The sequence below is a fragment of the Pongo pygmaeus genome, chromosome 21 (genome assembly GCF_028885625.2).
Source record: "Pongo pygmaeus isolate AG05252 chromosome 21, NHGRI_mPonPyg2-v2.0_pri, whole genome shotgun sequence".
NCBI lineage: Eukaryota > Metazoa > Chordata > Mammalia > Primates > Hominidae > Pongo > Pongo pygmaeus.
The window spans coordinates 9207768-9235095 of NC_072394.2; the positions used below are offsets into that span (position 1 = coordinate 9207768).

Genomic DNA, 27328 nt, shown 5'->3' on the forward strand with positions numbered 1-27328 from the left:
AAATGTCCTCAGTCTTTAAGGATGATAGAATGTGCTTATAGGTTATAGCTAGGTTGATTATAGAATTTATTATTTAAAGCATGACACCTTGAAAGCAAAAGGGAATGGTATTTATAATTACATTGCCTCAGAAGTCATAAACCAGGACCTATAGTCACTCTGGTTATGGCAGAAATCTTGCATTGGAAAATCTTACCTTCAACTTATTTCACCCTACATGGTGAAACTTTTTAAAAACTCTTCTTTGAAGTAGTCTTTCACCTTAAGGATTCACTTTTTCCGAACCACCAATGTCCTTTCCGATATAATTATGTGGTCTAATTCACCCATTCCTTCACACTGTTCATGTTCTTAACCACTTTATCATTACTAGAAGTTGGCTAGGGCTGTAGAGATGTCCTAAGTTTTTTCTTGAATAGCAGCTGACTGGACAAGTGAAGACCTTCTTTTCTAATTTATCCTAATAAATTGGAATTTCACTTTTGTTTTGTTTCAACGCCAAATGTGGACTAGCAGTGGCAAGATAAGGGTGGAACAGAGGGGGAAAAGGAAGGACAGGATGAAGGAAGGAAGCCTACCACCTACGTATACATCACACCTGGGATGCTCATGCTCTTGTCCCCTGCCTGCGTTAGCCTTGGACTCACTGCTCCCTTGAGATGCCACTAAAAGGGAAAGGGAGACCATATTTAGAACACTCGCCCCACCCTTAACTTTACCACCTTCATTGATGCTCCTCAAGTCCTTAACCTTCTCGTTAGCTTCCCCAGCCTCCTTCCTGGTCTTGAGCAGCATTCATGCTGAGTCTCAAATCACAGCCCCTTGCCCTGCTTCCTCACTTGCCTCATACTGTCTCTGTATTGCTTTCCTCTTGCAAGAACTGCTTCACCACACTAGGAGAAAAGCCTAGAAGAACCCTATTCTTATTGCTCTATGGATGAGAATGTAAGGGGTTAGGAAGATCCCCCATTTTCTTATCTTTATGTTGAAAATGGAGGGTGATATGTGGTCTTGACACACCAATTTAGAATTCTGAATTTATTTTCTCATCAAAACTCCTTTATAACTGGCCACTTGGTTTCAAAATACTACAAGTAGTACCCATTGGATATATGAGCCATATTGGTGTTTAAATAGATGTTTATATTCTTATCTGTCAGTCTAATTACCATGTATAATAGTATTTCCATACAAAAATCTGAGCTTAGTTCCTCAAGATTGCTCAGATAAAATTTGGGGAGATTATCTATTTATAATTAGGTCTATCTCCCTTTTTTGCTAGTTCTCATTTGATTACATTCAATTCCAAGCTGTTAAAAGTTAGCAATGCTAATGTTAGTGATGATCACTAATATTTATTAAGCAGCTTTCATGTAGTAGGTGCTGCGTTAGTTACTATATTGTCATACTTCATATCTCACTGTGATGGAAGTATTATTTCCATATTACAGATGAGGAAAGTGAGGCACAGTGAGGAAAAGTGAGGGGCTTAAGGTTATGTAATGAATAAACGATAAAGCTAAGATTCATGCCCAGGCTTGTCAGACTCTGAAATTGGCATATTTTTACAATGCCATGTGGCCGCCTGTGCCTGGCCATATTTTACCATGTGTTACCACACTGGTGTGTCTATTTTAGGTTAGGAGCAATTTTAGAGAGAAGCAGTGCCCTAATCTGCATCTTTAATGCCATTTAGGTATGTTAGTTAGGACAGTTGGTTGCTAAAGCACTTAAAGTAACTTTTAGATCATTTGCATTTCCCAGTAGTGGTAAATAAAGATATCAAATAAATCATATATTCCCATTGATTTGGAGTTGCTTGTTATGTTCTCTCCCTTCTCCTGCTGATTTTTCATTCATTGCAGCCAATAGCTATTGGATTCATGTTGTTGGCTAAATCTACCCTTTTTCTAATCATGCTTCCTGAAGGTTGGAGGACTTGGAGGGGGAAATATTTGCCATAAAATTGATTTCTAAGGACAGGGCAATAAGTAAGGCCGATATCAGAATGTTGATCAAAAAAAGCCCTTCTTTTGTCATGTTGGCTGTAAAATATCTTGCATGGCCCAGAGTACAATGAACTTAAAATACAAGGAGAGCGCAATGCGAGTCACCATGATGACTCTGACATCAGTATTTTCCATATCTCTTTTAACCCAATTGTGACTTTGTAGAATGTAAATTGCATAGAAAATACATTTTTTCACACTGTCTCTAAATCCTAGTTTCCTTTCTTGTCATATTCTTTGTTTTATTTTTCAATTAAAATAGGATCCTGTTTTCCTTTCTTGTCATAGTCTTTTTTTATTTCTCAATTAAAACAGGATGGGTAAAAAGGACACAAATTCTGCCATTGCAAATGATCTATCAGTTTTGGGGGACATACTGACTCAATGAAGATCCAGTGTTGTCTTTCAAAATTTCATGTACATTCTGCTTATTCACGCTTTTAATTGTTATTCCCTTAAAAATTAGTAAATAAAAGGAGCCATCTTGTTTACGTATTTTTGGACTTATTTTCTTCATAGACAGAAGTCTTTCCAGTCTGATTTATATTTCTCTTCAGATTGCACTCTTGAGTTCAACTCTTCACAGACATCTACAATATTCCTTATCTCAGCTAGTTCTCCAGAATATGCTTATGAAACAGGAAAGGTTCCCTTGTCCCCCTCACAGGGCGTGTGGTGGGGGTGTGGCTCACTTCTTCAGTGCCCTGCTGCTCAAACCTCTAGGGGAGCATGCAGACTGACAGGCTGTGGGGCTCCAAACCCACGACAGTGTCTAGGGGTGAATGCTGAAGTCCCCAGTGGGCTGAAGCCCCAGTGGGCGTGTGTTACGGGGTGCTTTTTTAGTTTAGCCATTTGTAGATGGCTTGTATTAGCTCAATTAGACCCAGGTCTTCATTGCAGAGACAGAGGGCTTTCTGTATCCCGGGGCTCTTGCCTTGGTGTACGGATCATACATGGACTTGGAGAATGAGTGCAAGGTTTTATTGAGTGGAAGTAGCTTTCAGCAGATGGGGGAGCCAGAAGGGAGATGGTTTTCCCCTAGAGTTGGGCCTCCGCTTGGTGGCCTGGGCGCTCCTCCAACTACCCCAGCCAAACTCCATGTTGTTCTGCCGGTTGGTGGCCTGCCGGCCTGCCGGCGTCTGTCAATTTGTTCTTCTCGACGTCCAGCCACCTGTGTGTTCTCCGCTGATGTGCTCCTCTCCATATCCAGCTGCTTCTGTGTTTGCCTGCTAGGGTCTGGCAGGTTTTCACAGGCACACGACGGGGGTGTGGCAGACCAGGGTGGTCTTGGGAAATGCAACACTTGGGCAGAAAATGCCTGTCTTCACCTAGGTCCGTAGGGGTGGAGCCCTAACCAGGGACCATGCTCTCCTCCTAGCACTTCCCTTCCCGCTTTCCGTATCATTTAAAGGGACCACTCTCTTCCCTTCCCAGCACTCCCGTATCACTTACAATCAACCTCTGATTATATAGGCAAAAAAACCATGGTTCTAGTGAACAACCTGAAAACCGCAAATAAAATACGCATCAATGAATTATACTGACATTATAGGAAGATATGCAAATGTACTATTTCTATGGAATGAATGCTCTGGGGACAATGTCTCACACTGTGCATTGTGGAATCATGAATTTCAGCAGTTTCATTTTTCTGTGTTTTACATTAACATAGCAAAGAAAGAGTACATGTCTAGAAAACTATTTCTTAGTGACCTGTTAGACACATGCCAGAATGTCTGATGTTTTTCACATATGGTTCACCTGAGCCTGTAAGATTTGATAATACACCATTCTGAAATAAATGCGTGCCTCTAAATGTAGTAATACTTCTCCTGTCCACTTAAAGGTCAATTATTTCAACCATTATGGTTTAGGAAAATGGGCTGGTTAAATAAGCTGAGTAAAATAAGCAGCCCGGCTCACCAAGAAAGGAATTGACTTGACAGAAATGGGACTAGTCTTGCCTTTCTCAAGTCCATCCTCCATAGCCATCAGTATTATATTAACTAAAATCTTATATAATCTTATTTAATCTCAATATAAGATAAAATCTGACCTTTAATAAGCCCCACTGTCTACACTTTTTTTTTTTTTTGAGATGGAGTTTCACCCTCATTGCCCAGGCTGGAGTGCAATGGCATGATCTTGGCTCACTGCAACCTCTGCCTCCTGGGTTCAAGTGATTCTCCTGCCTCAGCCTCCCAAGTAGCTGGGATTACAGGCATGTGCCACCACACCTGGCTGATTTTGTGTTGTTGTTTTTTTTTTTAGTAGAGACAGGGTTTTTTTTTTTTTTTTTTTTAGTGGAGACAGGGTTTCTCCATGTTGGTCAGGCTGGTCTCGAACTCCTGACCTCTGGTGATTCACCCGCCTTGGCCTCCCAAAGTGCTGGGATTACAGGTGTGAGCTACCGTGCCTGGACTGAAGTCTACACTCCTTAACATGGTGTACAAAGTTCCTGATCTAGCCACTGCCTGCTTTGATAGCTTTTTTGCTTATCCTTTCTGTCTGCTACTTTTAGCCACCTGAACTGCTAATATTCCCTTCCAATATCCTTTGCTTTCTTAGCCCTATGTCTTTGTTAGGCTGACTTTTCTTTTTCTCCTTGAGACGTCTTTTTTTTTTTTTCTTTGTCTTTTTTTTTTTTTTTTTTTTTTTTTTTTGCGGGAGTGGCGGGGGTCCCAACATTTCTTGATCTTACTTGCGGATTATTTTAAGGATCAGTGTGTTGTCCAGAAAACAGACATGGACCATTGATTAGGTTGGGTTGGGCTGTCTTCTCTGATCCAACAGTAATAGAATAACCAACACTTACAGAGTGATGTGACAGGCTCTTGGTACATCCTGTAGGTGCAAGTTATCTAATTTGACCCCTATACCCACCCTATGGAGGAAGGTATATGAGGCTGGGTCTTATGTAATAATAACTAGAGCATGGATTACCTACTGGCTTTTCAGTATCTTTTCCTCCCATGCCTTTATCCCTATATCTGCATGTATAACTAGGTCCAGAGGTGGGTAAACCTTGATGAGTTCATTCACTTCTCATATTCAGTGATTGCTGAGGAAAGGGCACGAGATTCAGTTGTGATCTAGAGGGCACTAGGGGAGCTATTAGGTAGGTTTCCTTTACCCAGAAAGATGAGATCATCTATATGAGAGCATTTTGCACACTGAAAAAGTCATCATGCTAGTTTTAGGCTTCAAGTAACAAGAAACCCAAAAGATTAAACAACAAGATTTATTATCTCACATCACAAGAAGTTCAGAGATAAGGCAGTTCCAAGATTAGTTAATTCATTAGTTAATAACAATAAATATATAATTAAGGACCCAGGTCTCTTTTCATCTTTCCGCCCTGCCACACTTAGTGTATTGGCTTTTGTCTTCAGGCTTTTCACTTCGTGCTTGTGATATGGCTACTACGACTCCTAGACTACCTCATTACACAGCATTTACAGGCCAGGATAGGCTCCTCTTCATGTCATTATATGACAATAATTTTCATGTCCTTTTTAAAGCATAAAATAAAAATTCCCACACACCTCCAATAAAGCTTTCTGTTCTGTCCCATAAGCTAGAACTGCATCTCTTGCCCATTCCTGAGCAGTCAGTGAAAATGGTAGTGAAATGACATGATTGCCAAGACTGATCAAGGTTTATTCCCTAGAAGGATTGAGTTTCCCAGAGGCACATAGTCATTCAATGTTTGAATGAAATTGGGATTATGGTAAAAGAAGAAGGGGCTAGGTCATGTCTTTTTATTAACTAGTGGTACCTGCCACAGCACTATACAAATGTGAGCTCTCATTTTTAATATTAGTGTATCAATGTTTAATATGTGGCAGTGGTTTCAGAAAGATTCATTTTTGAGATAATTTTTAAGCAAAGAGGGTAATAGTGTTTTCTTTCCCATGTTTTAGATTGGGTTGCCTCAGAAGCAGAACCTAAAACAACAATTTGAGTTCAAGTAGTTTATTTGGAAGGTAGAGGAGGAGGGGAAGTGATACAAGGATACAGGGAAGAGAATGGATTATCACTGGGTGAACAAAGCTCATTGCCATAGGGGCACTCTGAGAAATGGTACAGAATTACATGCAGAGTTATCCCTCAGAAGGAGGAAGGGAGCTGGGGTAATTGTACCCCAGCTTTTGCCAGTTATCTGTTGAGAAACTCAGGGAAGTGTGTTAATGTCCCCAGGGCCCTTGTGATATGGTGTTTTGCAGCTTGTGGGGAAGCTTTCAGGCAAAGAGATACAGATATTGGAAGCTAAAAGTCCCAGGGAACTGATAAGGCTCAGGGGATGTGAGACCAACAACAACTGCCACATTCCTTTATGTCCATAACACAAAATAAAGAGCAGAAATGTCACAGAGCCTGCAAAGGGATGGAGATTTGTTTCGTCAAAAAGGGAAAGAAGCAATTCCATATTTTTTATTTAGCTCTCAAATGGGGTACTTTCTAAAGCTGTGTGATTTATGTATGTATTCTAGCCAGTTATTTCCCTGCACACTGCTTACATTTATATTATATTCTGGCAGAAAAAATCTGATTTTAATAGCTCTAAAAATACATGTTCTTATCTGCAGGATTTGTATTGATGCTTACTGAGAGCAGCTTAAAGGTTGAAACTTTATATTTAAACTATTAGCTCTAATTGTTAGCGGAGTACATTTTAATGTTACAGAGTTGGTTAAACTGCTGGTATCCTTCCACCTTCCAAGATGATTAAGAGCACCGAAAAATAATTTATCTTAAATTTTTAAGTGTGTGTTTAATTTTCTCATTTATGGCATAAATAACAGAATGGCAATTAATTATTAAGTCTAAAGAAAGAGATTGTTCAAAATAAGTACACTATGCTTCATTTAACTCCTATAAATATCGCATTCTGGAGACATAAACTTGCGCAGTCAGTAGCAAAAGGTGGTTGTTAATAATCTGTTAGTCACTGTGTACACTCAATTGGCCAAGTATTTTCTCCACTTATTCTTTTGTTATTTTCTCTTTTATTGTCCCAAGAATACAAAGCAATTAGCCAAAATTATATGACAATCTCTGGAAATTATTTTATTTTCCATTTGTGGTTTGGGGACAGGGAAGGTAGGAGGAGGAGGGATGGAAAGAACTTGTCAAAAATTGAGGCAGGTGTAGTAGATTGAAATAGTAGGATCTCAAAACATGTCCATGTCCTAACTTCTGGAACCTGTGAATGTGACCTTATTTGCAGAAATGGTCTCTGCGGATACAATTAAGGATCTCAAGAGATCCTAAATCATCCTGGATTTAGGGTGGGCTTAAAGTCAGATGTACATTTGAAACACAGGAATACACAGGGAAGGTCAGAGACACAGTATCCCGGAGGAAGAGACCTTGTGAAGATGGTCACAGAGATTGAAGTCATGTGGTCCCAAGCAAAGGGATGCCTGGAGTGACCAGAAGCTGGAATTAGCAAGGAAGATTCTTCCCTAGCACCTTCTGAGGTAGCACAGCCCTACTGACACATTGATTTTGGACCTCTGGCCTCCAGAGATGTGACAGAATAAATTTATGTTGTTTCAAGGCACCAATTGTGTGGTAATTTGTTACAGAAACCCAAGAAAACTTATATAGCACGTATTTTATTAGTGGTAGTAATGATAATGGAGGTAACGTTTTGCCTATAATTTTATAGTTTACCAGATGTTCTCATCTATGATTATCAGAGTCAAATGGTAAGCTGAATGATACATAGAAATTAAATGTCCTGCCCCAGCTATAGCCATAAGCACTCCAGTATCTCAGACACAGAGCCACTAGCCCATAAGAAGCTACCTCCGGGAAGGGAAGGTTGAGGAGCTTCCTCAAGCCTCTAAGGAGTAACAAATCCTGGTGGAAAGTTTTTTCTCCCCACCCCATATTTTCTAAAGCCAGCCTTATAAAAGCTGTGCTTCCATTTTCTCATTAAACGTTCCTCTCAGCCAGCACTCGACGTTCACTGTGTGGACACATTCCAGTGAGTTTTGTTTTTTTCTTTACCATACGGTGATTTCAATTTGTACTCACTGTAGATTCATTCATTTCTTTATTAAATGCACATTTACTTCCTACCTCCCAAAGGCCTAACCTGTGCTTATGCTGAAGGACAATAGCAGTATAATGATTTTAATACCCATGTTTCTTAGAAATGTAGCTTTCACATTTTGTGCACAAAACAATCCTGTATAACTAATCTTTTTTTTTTTTTTTTTTGAGATAGAGTCTTGCTCTGTCACCCAGGCTGGAGTGCAATGGCGTGATCTCGGCTCACTGCAACCTCCGCCTCCCAGGTTCAGCCGTTCTCCTGCCTCAGCCTCCCGAGTAGCTGGGACTACAGGCACCCGCCACCATGCCCGGCTAATTTTTTTTTTATATATATTTTTAGTAGAGACGGGGTTTCACCATGTTAGCCAGGATGGTCTCAATCTCCTGACCTCGTGATCCGCACGTCTCGGCCTCCCAAAGTGCTGGGATTACAGGCTTGAGCCACAACTAATCATTTTTAACAAAAAAAATTAAGGACAAGATTTGTGCAGTATTAAGAGCCATTACTTATTACTGTGTGATTGAGATCATTTATAGTCATTCAGTGTTTGAGCAGGTTAGTTTTCATTAGCAGTTTCTCCCCCCTCTTGGTTAAGAGAGTGAATGTTTCAGATGTGGTGACTTGGTTGCCCGTTGTTCAAATATACGCTACTGGCAGTTTCTCAAAATGTCAATCACTTCATCTCTGCTTTAATTTACTACATATATTGCTCAGAGTGCTGAATTAATGATGTGAACTTGAAGTTTCAGGTCTTCAAGTAATCCCTGGGTGATGCATCGGGATTAGGCCTTTGTCGTAGAAATTACGGACATGGGTGCTCAGCTTTTTGTGTCTTGCTATTTTTTTCAGCCTTGTATGAAAGGCCAAAAGATGTGAAGCCTTATTAAACCCAATTTATGGGAATCTATTGTTTTGGACTGAGCTCCTGCAACTAGGCCCATACCAGACCAAACCAGAATGGAGTCATTCTTGCTAGGTGCCATGTAATAACCAAATTGAATGACCAGTTTTCCAAAAAACAGGAGATTTCACAGCAACCAATCAGAAAGGGCTCAGTCTCCCTAAGCCTGGATGATAAGGAAATTCTGTCTACTTTAACCTTATAAGGAAAGTAACTTTGAAATGACCAATCTGCTTTTCGTTCTTTATTTCTTGTTCCTTATCTCTGCTTTCTTTAGCACTTTCTGTCTATAAAGTCAACACCTGCTGCTCAGCTCATGGGAGCTTCCCCTGTTTTGTAGACAGGATGCTGCTCAATTCTGAATCACTAACAAAAGCCAGTTCTATCTTTAAACCTCAGTTAGTAAAATTTTGTTTTTTGACAAGCTATAAGAAGCACATAGCCACATGACTTATGATTATACATTTTTAGATTATTTCTTAACTATTAAGATTCTCAGAAATGTTTAGGAAAATAAATGACCTCTAGGTTTAGGTTTATGGTGGACTAAGTGGTGAACCATTTGATCTTGAAAAAAGAAAAAGGATGAAAAGTAACAAAGTTGCACTCATCCCTGATTTCTAAACATCTGGTCATATTAAAAGATTCTCATGTGTTCCAGAACTTAAAGTATAATTAAGAAAAAAAAGATTGTCTTTTTTAACTTTTAATCCTAAATAGTATATAGTTTTAAATTCTCATATACTATTATATACCTCTTGTACTACAGTAATCACTTTCTTTGCAAATATTTTCATTGGGATCATTAGTAAAGTCATATATTGCCTTATTCACAGTCCAGGTAAAGAATTTGAGAGCCTTCTTACCTGTGTTTGGACATTCATTTTTTGGATATACTTTAATGTGTCCACATGGATATACTTTTGGATACACCTTAATGTGTCCACATGGTAACTTGAAGCAATAGCAACTATGTTTAACTTATCAAATTTTCCATAAACCAATTTGATGGTCAATCCCTGTAATATTTAGTTCTTCTTCTGCACAAGATATGTTCTTGTTACAAGTCTTTCTACTTATTAAAAAAAAAATACCAGTTAAAAGAGAAGGACATTTAGGCTCTATCTTTTAAAACCTAAATTATTAATTACACGTGTGTTTCTTGAGGATAGTGTGGAGATCCAGCTGTGAAAGCCTAAAACACAGAAAGGGCCACACCGTCAGATTCGAGCATTGCTTTATCTGGAAGGGTAATTTCATTTTCCTTAGTGTGAGTGGTGAACAAAGAGGAACTAAAGGTAGAGACCAGATGGAGAACTGGGTCACCTTTCTGGGTCTTCTTGTATTTGGATTTTTATTCTTTGACTCAAGTTTTGTTTCAGATGTGGTAAACTTTAAGAAAGGAGGATATGCTGACGTTCAAATATAAATATGTATTATGTTCTTACTTTTATCCATGCTTCTGTTTTCCTCCATTGGTATAAAAATTGACTTAAATATAGAAAATAATTTTTTTTCTACTTAATAATGTATGTTACATATAATTGGGATCAATGAATAATCTCATTGATCAAGAGTGTCTTCAAATGCAAATGTATTTTAGAAGGGAATGGAGATTGCTTTATGTTTAGCATTTCAATGTACATTTATTGAGCATCTACTTTGGATCAGGTCCTCAGAGTCTAAAAATAGTTTTAAAATAATTTCTTCATTTTCAAGGGGCTTAACATTAATTGATGGGGAGTAGGGGAAGGATTGTTTTCGAACAGAAAAATAAAAGACAGTTACTAAAGAGAACTATGAAATATATTGTTGTCCTTGGAGACAGAATTAGGGACAATAGATGAAAGAGGCAAGGAGAGAGGTTTTGACTTATTACCAGAATAAGCTTGATAATGATCCAAGCGTAAAAAACAATAGAATGACCCTGTCTATTGGGAGCTGATGAGTACTTTCTAGTTAGAAATATTTATGCAGAAAATAAATGATTTTATCTGAGTACTACTACTTGGTTTAGAGGATTGAAGGAACTGCCAAGATTCCTTTAGAATTTAAGATTGTATTTTTGAATTAGTTAGGCATCTTTATAGGAGTTATCTTGGCTGGGTGCGGTGGCTCATGCCTGTAATCCCAGCACTTTGGGAAGCTGAGGTGGGCGGATCACCTGAGATCAGGAGTTCAAGACCAGCCTGGCCAACGTGGTGAAACCCCGTCTCTACTAAAAATACAAAAAATTAGCTGGGCGTAGTGGCGGGCACTTGTAATACCAGCTACTCAGAAGGCTGAGGCAGGAGAATTGCTTGAACCCAGGAGGCAGAGGTTGCAGTGAGCCGAGATGGGGCCATTGTACTCCAGCCTGGGCAACAAGAGTAAAACTCCGTCTCAAAAAAAAAAAAAAAAAAAAAAGAGTTATCCTTTTCTCCTAGAAGTCTTGCCAAGGACTTGGGTGGGCATTGTGTTGGTTAGGTAGCTAGGAAGCTGTGGTTGATTAACTGTTAAAGTCTTGAGTATATAGTGAAGAAGAAAAAACAGGGCAGAATTAAGTATGCATTAAGGCCTCCCAGTATCTTCCCTTAGTTGTTGTGATTTTACCGGGACCGTCACTTTCCTTCACTTTCCTTGGATTAGATGGTCAGGCGGCACTGAAGTGACTTGTACCAACAGGCTTAAGCATGAGAACTAACCTGATCACATTATATCCTAAGAAGGTATTCTAGAATTGAATTTGTAGAAGATTTCACTAGTTCTTCAAGTATGTATTTTTAGATTCAAGTATTAAAGTTAGTACTAATGTAATTCATTTTGTTTATGGAGAATTGTTTACTTATTAGAATCTATAAAATAGTTTTGATCTAATGGAAACAGGCCTCTTGGTTATAGGAGGGAAATGTATCATGGTTTGACAAAACAATAAAAAATAAAGGAGCTGGGGCATGACAGCTCTTAGAAGTAAAATCATTTGAACTATTTGTCATTGGAGAAATCACCTACAGTTTCAAAGAGTTGTCACAAAGAACTTTCCCATGATACCCAACAACATATATGTGTGTGTATATATATATATATGTATATATATATATGCACAGCGTTGACTTCCAGTGATCACCATTTAATATAAAATAATTATCCGTGACAATTATTCTTTAAAAATGCATTCTCCATTAACATAAGTGGAATTTCGACTAGCCAACACTTTGAACTTTCATGTCTCAAGTGGAGGATTTTACTGGGTACAGAAAAATGAAGGAAAATCCATAGCCTGAACAGAAGAGAAATAAGCTTAGTTTTATATTGTACTTGAGGAAGAATAAAGAATAATATATGAGAGTTGGAAGTGTAGAGAACATATGTGAAATAGTTGACAATTATTTATTTTATTCCCTTTGGGGACAGTTCATCTTTATAAATAAGTATTAACATGGTTAAATGCAAGGAATCTTTAGGAGCAAAATGATAATAAGAGGTTATTTTTATCTTTGAACAAAATCTAACCTAACTGGGCTGAAACGCAATGGGTAACACTGGTGTGTATGTGTGTGTGTACGCATGCATGTGTGCATGCATTTATGTGTGCATGTATACATTAAGTCACATTTTTTATATTTGTTTCACTTTTGATTGAAGGCAGATATTGTTGGAGAACAGATCTATTTGTGAAACCTTATTGGGAACATCCAAATTGGCAAAATGACTTGGTGCCCATCTGCAGTAAATTAAGATGTACATCTGACTAGGTTGGGGCTTCATGCCAGTGCCTGTCTCAACATGTTCAGTTTTTAACTGAATTCTGTCAAAATTCCGAGTCAGATAATAATTAATGCCACCGACATTTAATGCATCTTTATTATGCAAGTGCTTGTCTTTGTGACTGTAGATTTAGTCAGAAAGGGTCAGGGTGGCTTCCTGGCCATGATATTAGCCTAGAGTTCTCCCTACTCCCTCCAACCCCCTTCCTTCTGTTTTCTGTTCACTCTTATTCTACCCTGGGATTGATCATTGGGATAGTGGTTGGAAAATGTTACTTCACTGGGGAAGAAAGCTCATATGAGATCTATGTTGTTTGAAAGCATTATATGGTGTTCTAGTTAGGATTCTTCCAAAAGCAAAACCTGACACAGTGACTCAGATATGATAGTTTAGTTGACAGGTAGTTCCAGGAAACAAGAATGAGGGAGAATGAGGCAGCTTTAAAAAAAGGATTTTAATGAGCAGATTAAGGATAAGGATAACTAGGACTAAGTCCTGCTATAGATCTTGTATAAAATAGCTTCAGAATTGTCTACACCTAGGGACAGGGAAGTTGAGTATTTATTCACTTATCCCATTCTTCATTGTTGGTGTTTTCTCTTGGGGGTGTTTAATCTCTGGCACTTTCAGCCTGCCCTAAATGTGGACTGAGCAGGTGGAGAGACAGAAAGACACAAGTGCTTAAAGTTGGGGAGCTGTTGGTGTGTATAGGAACCAGATAGCTTCAGGTGAACTCAGAGGTGGGCTAAGAGGACGTGAGTCAGGACATCACCAATGGAAGTTCCATGTGGTTTCTATTGAAAAGGAGCTTCAGGGCTCTATTAATGTATAGAATGTCTACTTCTGTTTTCTCCAGCTCATCTACTTGTCTCAAACCAACTAAATGACCAAAAGGAAAAGTTGGAAATGGCACCAGTGGTTCATCCTGCTCATTTTGCAGCATAGTCTGAAGGTAGACAATTCTCATACTTTGCCCATTTTAGACAGTCTTCCTCAGGATACAGATGGCAGGAAGGAAACAGGAACCTCTCAGAAATTCGGTGCAGCTCCTTACTAGATCTCTATTTTCACCTTCTTTGCTTCTTCTTAAACGTGGATCTCAAAATACCATCTGCTTAATTGACCTAATAGCAATTGTAGTGGTAGTGCTATTTGCTATCTTTTCTCAAGTGCTTACCATGTTCCCACCATTATTTTAGCACTGTTCTGTATAAATAATCAGAACAATCCCATGAAGGGGATACTATAATATAATGATCCCATTTTAAAACATGAAAAGAAACTGAGGTAGAGAACGATTACCTGTCCAAGGTCTCAACCTTGGGAGGGGGTGGAGCATATGACCTGAGTAAGCTGTTTAGAGTCTCTTGTACACTGAAACAAATGCACCCTTTTCTCAGGGCTAAACCCAGCTCTTGGCCCCAGGGCAGGACTAGAATATCCCTGGTCCTCATGCCAGAAGGCTTGTGAATCAAAGGCTGGAGCAATGGAGGAGAGATAGCAACTTATTGTCACAAGCCTTCCCTCTGTTACACATCCTCTCTTCAGTCCATTCTCCATGCATCTGAAATGATATTTAAAATGCAGAAATCAGATCACACTACACCCCTGCCTAACACTCTCTAATGAGTCCTACTGCACTTAGAGCAAAATCCACAGTTTGCTCAGCTACTGTCTTCTAGTCTTCACCTCCCACCTCTCTACGCATGACTCTCTCAGCTCTAACCGCACCGGCCTTCTTTGTATTCCAGACGCATAAGGAACTGATACCCACCTCAGGACATGACTATGTCCCACTCACTCCTTCGTACATTGTCACCTCACTGTCCTCTTGTTATCCTTCAGATGTCAGCTCAGATGCTGCCTCCTCAGACAGGCTTCTGCTGACCGCCCCCCTTCCTTACTCCAGGCATCTTATTACCCTCTTCTGTTTTCTGTATAGTATGTATCCCATTCTGAAAAAGTACCTCATTTGTTTTCGAGCCTACATGTTTATTATCTCTCTCCTTGCTCCCCACAACCCAGTCTCCAAATGTAAGCTCCATGAGAGTCGGGACTTCGTGTGTTCTGTTTCGCTGGTGTGTCCCTGGTGCCTAGAACTTCCTGGCACATAATGAGCATTCAGTAAACATTTCACATATGACTGGCTAACTGATGAGTAAGGAAATGAGTGAATGAATGAACAATGGATTAAAAATGTAGATACTTCATCTTAGACAAAATTTGGCAACACTAGAAATCAAGACCTTTCTCTGTCCAGCTTATGTGACTCTGTTCAAAATTATCTCAATTGTGTACAATATTTTGAGCTAAAAACATTTTTCTCCTCAAAATCTCATTTTTTTCTTTTATTTAGGGGAAGGAAAAGGCGTAGCAGTTGTTTGCTGAAGCAGTTGTTCGCACGCACACAAGTTGACGCCTCTTTTAGCTTTTCTGACCAAGTTTCAATAATCATACACAGATTTTTAGAAATACCTTCTTCTGGCCATCCTCCCTTGACTCCTGCTTTTCCAGTGGGAGATGGAGCCGGGAGGTGGTAGAAGAAGGGAGAGTGTTGGGGGAGTGAGGGAAGGACCTGTGTGGAAAGGATTGGATTTGACCATTTAGGGAAGGGGGACAATATGAAGGCCCTGAAAACCAGCTATTAATGATTGGGCTCATTTCTGCACAGCTAAATATATCAGCACTCATGCCACTAAGATATTTTATAAAAATGATTCCTGAAACAAAGTAGTTACTTCTAAGTTTCCCTAGGGAATAACTTTTAAAAAAATTTAAAAGATGCATTCAACGTATGTGCCATAAATCCTCTATTTTTGATAAGCACTGATAACTAAAAAATAAAGCTGCTAATGTATAGACAATTTACTTTGTTTCCTTCAGATAAATTGAGAACTTAGGTCTTGCTTTGTACACAAATACAGAGGTAACAAATTCTGATAAGGATGTGAATCATATTTTTTTCCACTGGTTAGTGGAGAGGTAGATTGGGAGGAAAGCATTGGATGTAATGGCAGCTGTGGCCCGTTCCTGGATGCTAAGCAAATCTGTTTCACATGTGAACATGTTGGGATCTTTTACATTTTGAGACCGCTTTACAAGGTCCTAATAGTCTCATAACTCACAGAGAATTATGATTTAGTTTCAGTTACCAGTAATATTGTAAATATAGTCACATACATTTTTAAAGACATTATGGCAATGTCCTTAATTAATAACATAGCCATCGTTTTAAAAAGAGTCCCAATTTATTAAAAATAAAACTCTAAAACCAAAAATGATGGGATAACATCTTTATGTTGCCCTTGTTTGCATTCAGGATGTTTCCAAGTTTATCATGTCTGTGACCTCAGTTACGTTTACTTCCCCAGATGGTTTCTTACCACATGAGCAATTAATATAATTGGAGACTATGAAGTGTTTATGTCAAGGCAAGAAGCAGTAGCAGCTTCAATGTGGTGACTTTGCAGGCAGTCAAACATATTTCACTGTGTGCTTCCAACCTAACCCTTCCCCTGCCCTTCCCCTTCTATTTTTATATTAAACTGAAAAAGAGAGTTCACAAAGGCGCTCAGAAACTGGCAGTTTCTTTCAGAATGTGGTGTATTTCTAATTTCCATATATTTCCTTCAAGTGGAATGGCCCTGGGAGCCCAATTACCTTCAATCTTGACAGGTATAAAAAGGCAAATCCTGCCAGTCTCTGATTGAAATGTTAGATCGACTTTTCTGAATCTGGCATGATGGGTGACAAAAGACAGGGCTGTTGCTGGGTCAGGTGAAGATGTTGCCATAATCCCTTTTACCTATTTTGAGCTTCTGAGCAAGAAAATCCTATGTCAAGGTACATTAGCACCACCTGCTATCAGCACCCTTAGAGGGGCTGGCAACAGAGAGGTCCTTTAACTTTTATAACCGTGCTCTACATTAGGAGAGGCTCAAGGAAAGAAAAATCATGCATAATCTCTGAAGACTGTATAATGAGCTCATGTTCTCATTCTTCATATAGATTCCATTTTTCTGTATGAAGATGGTCTGCCAACTGTCCATAATTAGCGCCATCTTACTTCACCTGGCAATATCTAGTGCTTATGAATTCTGTTGGTAGGGGATATCTTTATGTGGTGAATGCATTCTGCAAAAAGTATACATCAAAAATTGTAAATCTTATTACATCTGAATTACAGAATTGATTCCTCTGAATAATAAGTTTGTAATAAAGCCTTGCTAGGGTGGTTTCATATCCTTAAATCCAAAATATTGTGTTTGTTCTTTCACTCTCAATTTGTATATACTTTATGTGACAATAGGTACTCTGAAAGGGGACCACACATATATTAATTTGCATTTGGTGACATACTTTTTAGAGGTGTATTTAAGATCTTCCCATTTGGTCTGGCAAGTTCTGTCTGCATGGATCTCTCCACCCCAGGATATTTTTAGTGCTCTCTCTCTGTTTCTTCCTTTTATCTACCTTCAGAGTCCATCTTGTCGGGGAAGTCTTCTCCGACCATCTCATATAAACCTCCCAACCATACCATGCTTTACTTTTCTCCTATTACTTATAATTACAAGGCATATTATGAACTTATTTTCTATCTTCCCTGAACTAAACTCTATAAAACTGGGTTTTTTCTTTAACTTACTGTTGTATCTTCAGACCTAGTACAGTGCCTAGCACATGTATACACAGCACACATCACACACACACACACACACACACACACACACACTATATAATGAATGCATGGATGCATGAACAAAATGATGTGCTTGAGAGGGAATGGTGTCTATAAAACCGCCGGTATTATCGGATTCATTTTGTGTGGTTGTGTTTCCTGAGGAGAAAGAGACGTATTACTGTTTACTTTTGGTTTTTATGTTTATCTGTTATAATAGCATATGGTATATCTGGTATATCTAACTGCTCAAGTCTTAAATGTCTTAAAAATATTGGTTAATAGATCCTTTAAATCATATGATTCTAAGACTCATCTGTTGACTCAGAATATGATCTGATCATCATAATACTACAGGGGAACCACAAGTCATCAAATGGCATGAAACTCAAAACTACAGAATGTAATCTTGGAGACTTATAGGCCCAATTTTACTAAACCACATAATGTTTTTAAAATGTATAATTTCATTGTTAACATTTGAGAAATTCAATATATTGCACATAAATATCTGGATTCCCAGCCTTTCTTGAATAGCCTGAACGTTTGCTGACGCAAGACACCTATGCCTGCATGGCATCAGTCAGCTGGAGCTGAATGTGGGTGTGTTGACCACAGTCGCCATCACACCCTTTTGTCTTTCCCTCACCTCACTCCTATGTATATTTTGCCAATATGGCACTGTCAATGTTTGGTGTAATATCCCTGCTCTAAATCAAGCTAATCCATAGGCATCACTTCATGTGCTGCTCTTTATTTATTTACTGAAATGGAGTTGAAAATATTTGTTGAGGTTAAGGAAAAACTATGTTCTTTGTTTCACTTTAAACATTCTAAATATTTTGGATTAGAGAAAAGAAAAGGGAGCTTATACTAAGTTTTTATTTTCCTCAAAATAATCCATAACTTAGTTCTATATACTGAAGGAGTTTGGGTGTTCACAAATACACATATTTATCAAAATTCAATGAATGAGTACTTAAGATTTGTGCATTTCATTGTATGTAAATGTAATATAAAGTGGAAGCAAATGTTGAACTATTATTAATCCTATGCATGCCAAAGTATTTAAGGAGAATTTTTCTGTGTCTGAAAATCTCTTTGAAATGTACCAAAACCAGATGGATTAAACAATGGATTGAAGGATGGTTAGATTAATAGATATGTGATAAAAGAAGCACAATAGAATAGTCATGGGAGAATCCAGGTGGTGGGTACATGGGATTTTACTCTACAGTTCTTTCAATTTTGCTGCATAATTGAAAATTTTTATAATAGGATATAGGGTAAAATAATCTGCAATTAAATATGACAATTTTCATACTATCCCTGCTTTTTGGAAAGTTTTTTTCTAAATTAAATGTACAATTTTACATAATGAATTAATGAAATGGTAAATTACTATAATTTTTAGATTCTGCTGTAGGTTTAATTTTAAAATAATCTTTTATTTTAAAACAACCAATTATGATTTGGAAATGTAATTATCGGATTTTTAAATTTTTTCTGTAGAAAATTGTCCCTTTTGTACCTCATTTTCTTTCTCTGTCCTATACAATGGTCATCCCTTATTCTCAAGGCATACATTCCAAGACCCCTAGTGGATGCCAGAAACCACAGATAGTACCAAACCCTATATATATTATGTTTTCCTATCTGATGATATAAGTGACTAATGGACTGGTAGTGTATACAGAGTGGACACGCTGGACAAAGTGATGATTCAAATCCAAGGCAGGACAGAACAGAACAGCATGAAATTTATAACTAGTTAGCACAGCATGCAATTTATAACTATATTTTCACACAGCCACTCTATCTCAAATAATATTCCCTGGTCTCTTTAAGTTTTACATCTTTTAAGCTCTTATATGTAGGGTATCAATTAATTTTAACTGGCTGTCGTTTTACTCTATACTTTTTAAGGTGAAGCCATTTAGGATTTTAATGTTTTAATCATACATAATTTTTAAAATAATTGGCATATCGCTATAATTAAAAGTTCTGTTTTTCTCTCATGGACTATTTCTTCCATACATTTAGAAACTTCTATTTTACAGTTATAAATAGGAGGTTGTAGAACTATTAGAAGTAACTTAATTGTAAATACAGATGCTTCTCAACTTGCAGTGGGATTATATCCTGATAATTGTATTATAAGTTGAAAATATCATTAAGTCAAAAATTTAAGATAGTATTATATCAGAACACCACTTACATTACAATATCAGATGTCTTTGAAGCACAAGTCCTTCTCTCTATAGATAATACTTAGGGAAGATCATGGATTTCATTTCTCCTCGTTTTCTAACATTTCTCTTTCCTATCAGTCTCCTTTGCATCCAGATGAAGTCTTATCAAAAAGAATTTCCCTCACACATGTCCATATCATTACAATTTAGTAGACCTCAAGTCAGTCAATTCAACTAATATTCACTAAATGTCTATTTGGCTGGCTTCTTCCTGGGAATCCAGACACTAATAAGACATTATCCCTGCTCTAAAGGAAGTCTCCTGCTCCTATAAAAGGCTAATGTGGCAAAAAGGAGACACTGTCAAACGTTAAGTGGAGGAATGTTCCGTGTGGATATACTATCCACTTTCTGATGACTCTTTTTGAAACTATTGTTAGGTTGATAAATATATTCTTGGATATTTATTATTAAGTAGCTGAAATAAAAATGACTCCTATTTTTTTTTTTTTAGAAAATAGAGTAGGGCTCAGCATGTGAATTTTGTTTTTAAATCATTTTAATTTTACTTTTTATGGGTGGCAGCATAGTATGGTAGAATGAGCAAAATGAGTTTGAAATCAGACAGTTTCTGTCTTCTAATCTTATTAATTCAGTGATCTAGATCTCAGCAACTTACTTAAGTCTCCCATGGCTCTCTTTTTTTCGGCTATAAGGCATGGGTAATATAGCTATATGTGTGAGAATTAAAATTTTAATAGAATAATGAGTAAAAGTTTCAAGTCCATATGGTGGGAACCCAGTAAGTAGTGAGCACTCTTATTATTGTTGCAATGATGATGATGATGATTTCCATTTGAGTTGCTTGAGAATCAAACCCTGAGACAAAGATTGTCCTATAAGTAATTTATATAAGAGGTAATCTCAAGGAACGCTGATAGAGGAGTGAAAAAGTAGGGCGGAGAAGGAAAAACACCAATAAGAAGGGCAACTGGAGCTTAATGATGCTGTGGCATTCTGAGAGTCAAGTGTACAGAACTTCCCACTAGAGATAAGGGAACTGGAGTATTTATCCATCAACTCCTGGCAGTCATTAGTTGAGGGCTACTCTGTGGGGGTATTAATTCCTTGGCATTTACAGCCTTCCGCTTGCATAGGCAGAGTGGTGTTTGGCAGGCAGAGAAGCTTTCAGGCAATGAAATACAAGTGCTAACAGTTGGAAGTCAGCTTGGCCTGCCTGAAATGGTAAGAGCTGAGGGCGTATGGGCAGAGCACTAATAGTATCTGTCCAGAAGATGATGATGATGATGATGATGATGAGGAGACCACTTGATGAAGATGGGAACACTATATTCACTCTCTGAGAGATGAAATATAAGTGTAGCTGATTAAATGTAGGGAGAAGCCTGTCTAGGAAAAAAGACACTGTGGTCTCTGCCCACTCATACACACAATTTACCCTACAGGTTTGACATTATTCTTGCCCAGGCCAATGAATCATTTTATTGGGCACAGAGTTCTATGCAGGTATCCTGTCTGGTACCTGGGTGGGTTTTGGGTATTGGTGGCTGCTCCTTGGATCTGGAAGTCCAGTTTTCATTCCTCTGAACTCACTTCCTAAAGCAGTGTGCGTTTAGCTAGCAGCCTTGGTCTCAGGTGATGTAGTCATTACAGCCTACAGGATCCGATTCAGCTGTAACCCAAAGGTCATGAGCAGAAGGAACAGCTCCACCAGTCCCTTGCATTGTTTGAGGAGATTTTTTACCATCTTCCAATTTAATTATGGGATGTGGCTTCTGGGCAAGAAAGCAAGTGAGATCTACTGTCTGCATTTGTTTGGTTGATAATTGAATCATAGTAATTAAGTAATCATGCTGGGTGTAAGCAATAACTTTTATGAACATTAAGATAGTGCATTTCATAACATCTAAATGCTTTGTTTGTTAAAGTTCACTTTTGAGAAATTGCAATCGGTGTTAGGAAAACACTATTAATTTGAAGGTGTGGAAGAGAGAGATAAGGTACCTCATTTAGAATTGTATATGTCAGGTAACTATTATCTCTGGGAAGCAGTGAAGGTGTCTTATTTAATAAATCTCAGAATCTATACAAGCCATAAACCAGTATTTACATATATGGGTGTAGAGCTATCTGTATACATGTGCACATATATTATTTTAGCCATGTTTTAGACACTTAACAAAGATGGGATTGCATTGACTGGCCGCTTGTAGTGTAAAAGAGAAAATGTAAACTCTAATCAGTGTTTCATTTAAATTTATAAATGCACTGTATTTTTTATTTTGATGAATGGGAACAAATTATTAAGGTAATAATATATTAGCTATAACTATGTTTAAATAAGTCCAGGGAATCTGGTCTCCCTATTAATTTTCAAAGCGTAAGATGCTATCCATCCACATTGTAGATATTAGGAACTGTTGAAACTCTCTGTAAATATACTAAAAATTTGTTGCAAATGGAAATATGAAGTAATTGCTAGAACTTTTTTTTTGTATTGATAGCATTAAGTATTAAGGCTAGCTGTTTCAGTAGCTATAACCTAGTTATAGCAATATGCATGTGGTTGACTGGTATGTGCTTTGCCACAAAATAGAAGACTCCTCCAGGAGAAACATTTTGCAAATCTGCTTTTCAACAGTAATTAGAAGATGGGTGATATTTTGCTACTGTTCATAAGTGGTTCTCTTAATATTTTGACTGGTTCAAAGGAAAGAAGGTCCAATATCCATCATATATTTTTAGGGAACATGTTTTAGGATTGTGGAGTGAGAAAATAGAGACTACATCTTGCTATCCACATTTTCCACTTTTCTCTCAGACAGATCCTGATTGTCATCCCTGTTTAGCGTCCTGCCTTTTTACTCAACTCTTCCCCCTACCTGGATGGCTTTTCCTTCTTTTGATCCCAACTTTCCCTTCCTTTGATCTCAGCTAAACTCCTTCAGTTAGCCTACATTTCCATCTTTTATTCTCTCAACTTTTCTTGTCCATAGGGTCATAATTATACCGCACATAACTTGGGTATCCTCTAATCATCACAAATAATAGCCATTGTTCCTAGCAAAAATGTGTGTTTATGGCAGCAATTACATCTTATGTATCTTTGGTTAGTCCCTGCACAGTGTTGTCTTATAGTAGGTGCTCACCCAATATCTGTCTTTTCCCTTTTTTTTCCAAGATCTAAATACAACTATATTTTTAAACGTTGGGTCCAGGCTTTACATAAAAATATCATCCTACTTTGCCCCCTAAGTTTCTAAAATGTCACGTACTTTTCCCCCAACATCTGCAGCCATCCAGAAATTTGTTGGAAACTTTTGTGCATTATTTTAATTCCTAATCCCTGCCTCTTTGGGCTCAGTGACAAACAATCAAAACCACCAAAAATGTGGTTCACTTGAAGTCAGATGAGAGAGCCTGGCTCAATTAATCTCATAGGATGTAAGCAGTGCTGCATCAACTGGCTCCATGCAGGAGGGGCACGTGAAGGATCTCATCAACCAGTTATCTATATAATCCTCATGATAAATGTGCATGCATGGCAGAAACTGAATCAGGTCCCCATAAACAAAGTCCGTCATACAGATCACATACTCCCAGATCTTTTTTTCTGATCTGATCTCTCTCTTCCAGGGTCATAAATCCCTTTAGGCAGATGTTGTATAAGGCTTATTCTTTGATCTGTCATATTTTGCTTCAGTCAACTGAGCTGCAAACCGAGTCTGGCTAGGTGTTGGATGGTAGAGCGAAACTGGAACTTTTTCCTGATGTGGCAGCAGTGGCTCCTGATCTGGCTGTCTCCTTGCCAGAGCTACCCTGGTGGGGCTGAGACACGTGAAGCAGAGAGATGTCATCCGAGGAGTGGAATTATCAGACTGCACTGTAATTGCTTGTTAAATCAATTATCTGTTATTGCTTAACAAACCACTCCAAAACTTGGTGGCTTAAAACAACTTACTATTTCCCATGATCCTGTAGCTTGGTTGGGCTCAGCTGGGAGATTCTCCTCCTTTATTGTGTACCTGAGGTCACTCATACAGTTGCATTCAGCTGAGAATTTAAGAGGGGCTGGAATTTCCAAAATGGCTTCTGTTCTTCCAGCCTCTCCTCTGTGTGGCTCTAATCATCCTGCAGTCTCCTGTGGACTTACAGCATCTCCATGCTGGGCTCCAAGGGGGGAAGTGAAAGTACCTGTCCTCCTTAGGGATAGAGTAGTAATCCCAGGTATTACTTCCACTGCATTTGATTGCTCAAAGCAAATCAAAAGGCCAACTCAGAATTAAAGCGATGGTAAAATAGACTACACCTCTTGATTAGAGGAGAGGCAAAGCCACATCGCAAAGGGGCTTGTATAAAAAATTAGAGGAATTATTGGGGCCATATTTGGAGACTTGGCCCCTTCACACTTTGTATCTGACTTTCTCATAAGACTTTTATTTCTTCAGAGCAAGGGCTGTGCCTTCTTTACGTTTTCAGAATCAGAGTATGAAAAATATTTGCTGTTTCTTGAGTAAATGATTACTCCATGATAGTTTTCCCTCTACCGCGACTGCCAATTATAAACTCAGATTTACATTCAGAATACTGGTATGAAGCTCTTCTACTATATCTTTTTTTTTCAATCATTTTCACCTTTTGCATTTATCTTATAAATCTAACACTATAAAATACCTTATCTTAGTTTTCTTTTTTTTAGACTAGAATGCTAGCAATTCACTGGGAAGTGATCCCTGGAAGTATTACACAAACAGGGGAGTGGGGGAAATAAAAAAGGGAATGGATGAGGCTAAAAAAAGGGTGACAAGCAAATTAACCTGGAGCAACTGGGGTTGTTTCTACTGGGGAACTCTGCACGTGCCTCGGAGCTATCCCACCTGAAGGATGAGAGCACTGGAGGACATGAATTTCCCAGAAGTTATGGCGCTCCATGCCTACAGGCAAAGAAGGCCCACTCTAGTGGCCAGAGAGAGCCCTCAGGCAAAGAGACACATGTTCTAGAAGTCATACCAACAGCACCGAAATTGTCCAAGTCATGGAGATCTGGGCAGTGCACCAGCAATGACTGCCATGCACACCATTCTCGTCTGAGACATTATCAGAGAACAAACCACACTCAATTTATTGGTGGCATCAAGTATCTAATGAGTTTATAGGGTGGGCTAAAATCTATATTGGGGGGAGAGGAAGAATTACTTAAGAAAGTAGTTTCTTCATATGTTCTTTGACCCCTTTAAATGTTAATGTCATATTGTCCTAACAAAATAATGAAATAGAAAAAAGTAGACCTAAGAATAAATACTGTATATACCAGTTTTCTTTTAAATTAAAATTATTAATGTGTTTTGTAAACTGTTCTTTTCACCTGTCTTATATGTAAATAAGTAATATTTTTACATCAAGCATTTTCAATTGTTTCTTGCCCTGCTGTAAAATTGATTGTTATGATTATTTTAGTAATTTTTATGTGATTTCTTTTAAATCACATAGGGGTAATTATGCTTGGAAGTTTACTTCTACTTTTTTTTTCAGATGTTTTCAAGGCAGAGTCAGAATTAATAAATTTTAGCCCTCTGCCCAATCCATGATAAGGAGGTAAGATTTAGTCATTGATTCACTCAACATTTACCAGGTATTTATCTTATGTCAGTCACTGTGCTAGGTGCTAGAGATGCAGAAGGGGGAGTACAGTGTGATCTTTGCCCTTGAAAAACTCAAATCTTAGAGTCATTCAAATATCACTGTGGTGAAATCTCTTAATTTATCACCATTGTTTGTAATGCATAGTATTATTGACACATTGATAACCATTTTCATATCAATTACACCTTTTTATAACTATTTTCATATCAATTACACCTTTTTTGTTTTTTAAGATGGAGTCTTGCTCTGTCACCCAAGCTGGAGTGCAGTGGTGCCATCTTGGCTCACTGCAACCTCCACCTCCTAGGTTCAATCAATTCTCCTGCCTTGGCCTCCCGAGTAGCTGGGATTACAGGCATGTGCCACCATGTCCAGCTAATGTTTGTATTTTTAATATAGACGGGGTTTCACCATGTTGGCCAGGCTGGTCTTGAACCCCTGACCTCAGGTGATCCACCCGCCTCGGCTTCCCAAAGTGCTGGGATTACAGGTGTAAGCCACTGCGCCCGGCCCAATTATACCTTTAAGCCCATGTAGTTAATCATTCAGCTCCACCTCTAATTTAATGGCCTTCCTTTCCCTGTCCCTTCATTCCCTTCCCTGTCCCTTCCTTCACTTTCCTTCCCTTCTCTTTCTGCTATAGACTGAATGTTTGTGTCCCTCTGAAAATTTTCATGTTGAAATCCTAATACCCTATGTGATTGTATTAGGAGGTGGGGCCTTTGGAAGATAATTAGGTCATTTGGAGACACCCCTCCCTCTTCAGCCATGCGAGGACATAGTGAGAGGAGAAGACATAAGTCTATGAACTAGAAAGCAGTCTCTCACCAGACACCAAATCTGCCAGTGCCTTGAACTTAGACGTTCCTACCACCAGAACTGTGAGAAATAAATTTCCCCCTCCTACTAAATAGTTTAGCTAAAAGGAGTACCAAGAAAAGCCCTCTCTCCTATTTGGAAAGAAACATAAGGGCTTTGGACTCTAAATTCACAAAAGCAGAGTTTATAGTTTACATCTATTGTTGCACATCATTGTAACTCCAGTGCCTGGAAAAGTATCTGATCATAGTCAGTATTCAATGGCCTTAGGTGGAAACTGAAAGCAAGGAGGCATAGTAGAATGTGATTAGAGATGTTGACTGGAGATTTGCATGTTTTATCAGTAGCAGTTTTTTATTTTTTTGAGGCCTAATAATGCTCTGCTTCCTCATAAATTTCATTCCAAATGAAGACAGTAACTAATTGCATTATTTTTTGAACTGCATATATTTGCTGTTACCCTTTCTTTTTATGCAGAAGATATTCAAGTTGGAGAGGGAAATTATGATTTTTTTCCTTTTTCAATGAATGTAACTGTTAGTAGGTTTGGATGAATAACTTCTGTGATATAAGGTCTCCATACAAGCAGTTCATGCTCTGTCAGTCTTTCTATGCAATTTTATCATGTAGATTGTTTTGGGAAACATGAAAATTAAGATTTAATTTGTCCTAGGAATTGGATCCAAAATGTAATGGAATTGGTTCCTTAATGCAGTGCATAGTTGTAGAGTATAGTGTAAATTAAATCAACTTGTGCTTCAATAATCTATTAGTTTTCAAATATTGATTTAAATAATGATATTAAATTATATATAGTTGAAAAGATGGTATTGCTTTCACTGCAATAGATGAATGTCATGAAAATGTTCGTCTTCTCTTGTAATGGAATCAGATGTAGAACATGGTAAAGGACAGTTCTCTTCACACCTCATAATTTTTTGACATAGTAAGTTACGTTGAAGAAAATAGACACATTATGTTGACAGTATATTTTTGTTTACAAATATACCAGGTGGCCTGGGATACAGATTGATTGAGGGTGATCACTACTGCCCATCACAACTATTACCTTTTGCAAAGATGGCTGAAGTGGAAGGGAAAACTTCCCTGCACAACTTTTGTGGTGGATTACTGTTGAGATATAGCTATGCATAGGAAGTTTTGGAAAAGGAGTATATAAGAATAGACCTTTGTATTTATTGAGTAAAATTAAAATTATAAAAGATAAAAAGGCAACTTAATATTCTGTCATTT

At 38.1% G+C, this 27328-nt stretch overlaps 1 protein-coding gene and 1 pseudogene across 4 annotated transcripts in view; one reads left to right on the plus strand and one right to left on the minus strand.

Moving 5' to 3' along the window:
- The window catches only part of MACROD2 (mono-ADP ribosylhydrolase 2), a 2112402-nt gene that overhangs the window by 569723 nt on the left and 1515351 nt on the right, over positions 1 to 27328 (plus strand). The gene's annotated exons all lie outside the window — the stretch shown is intronic.
- LOC129022122 (RING finger protein 11-like) lies at positions 23013 to 23476 on the minus strand (annotated as a pseudogene).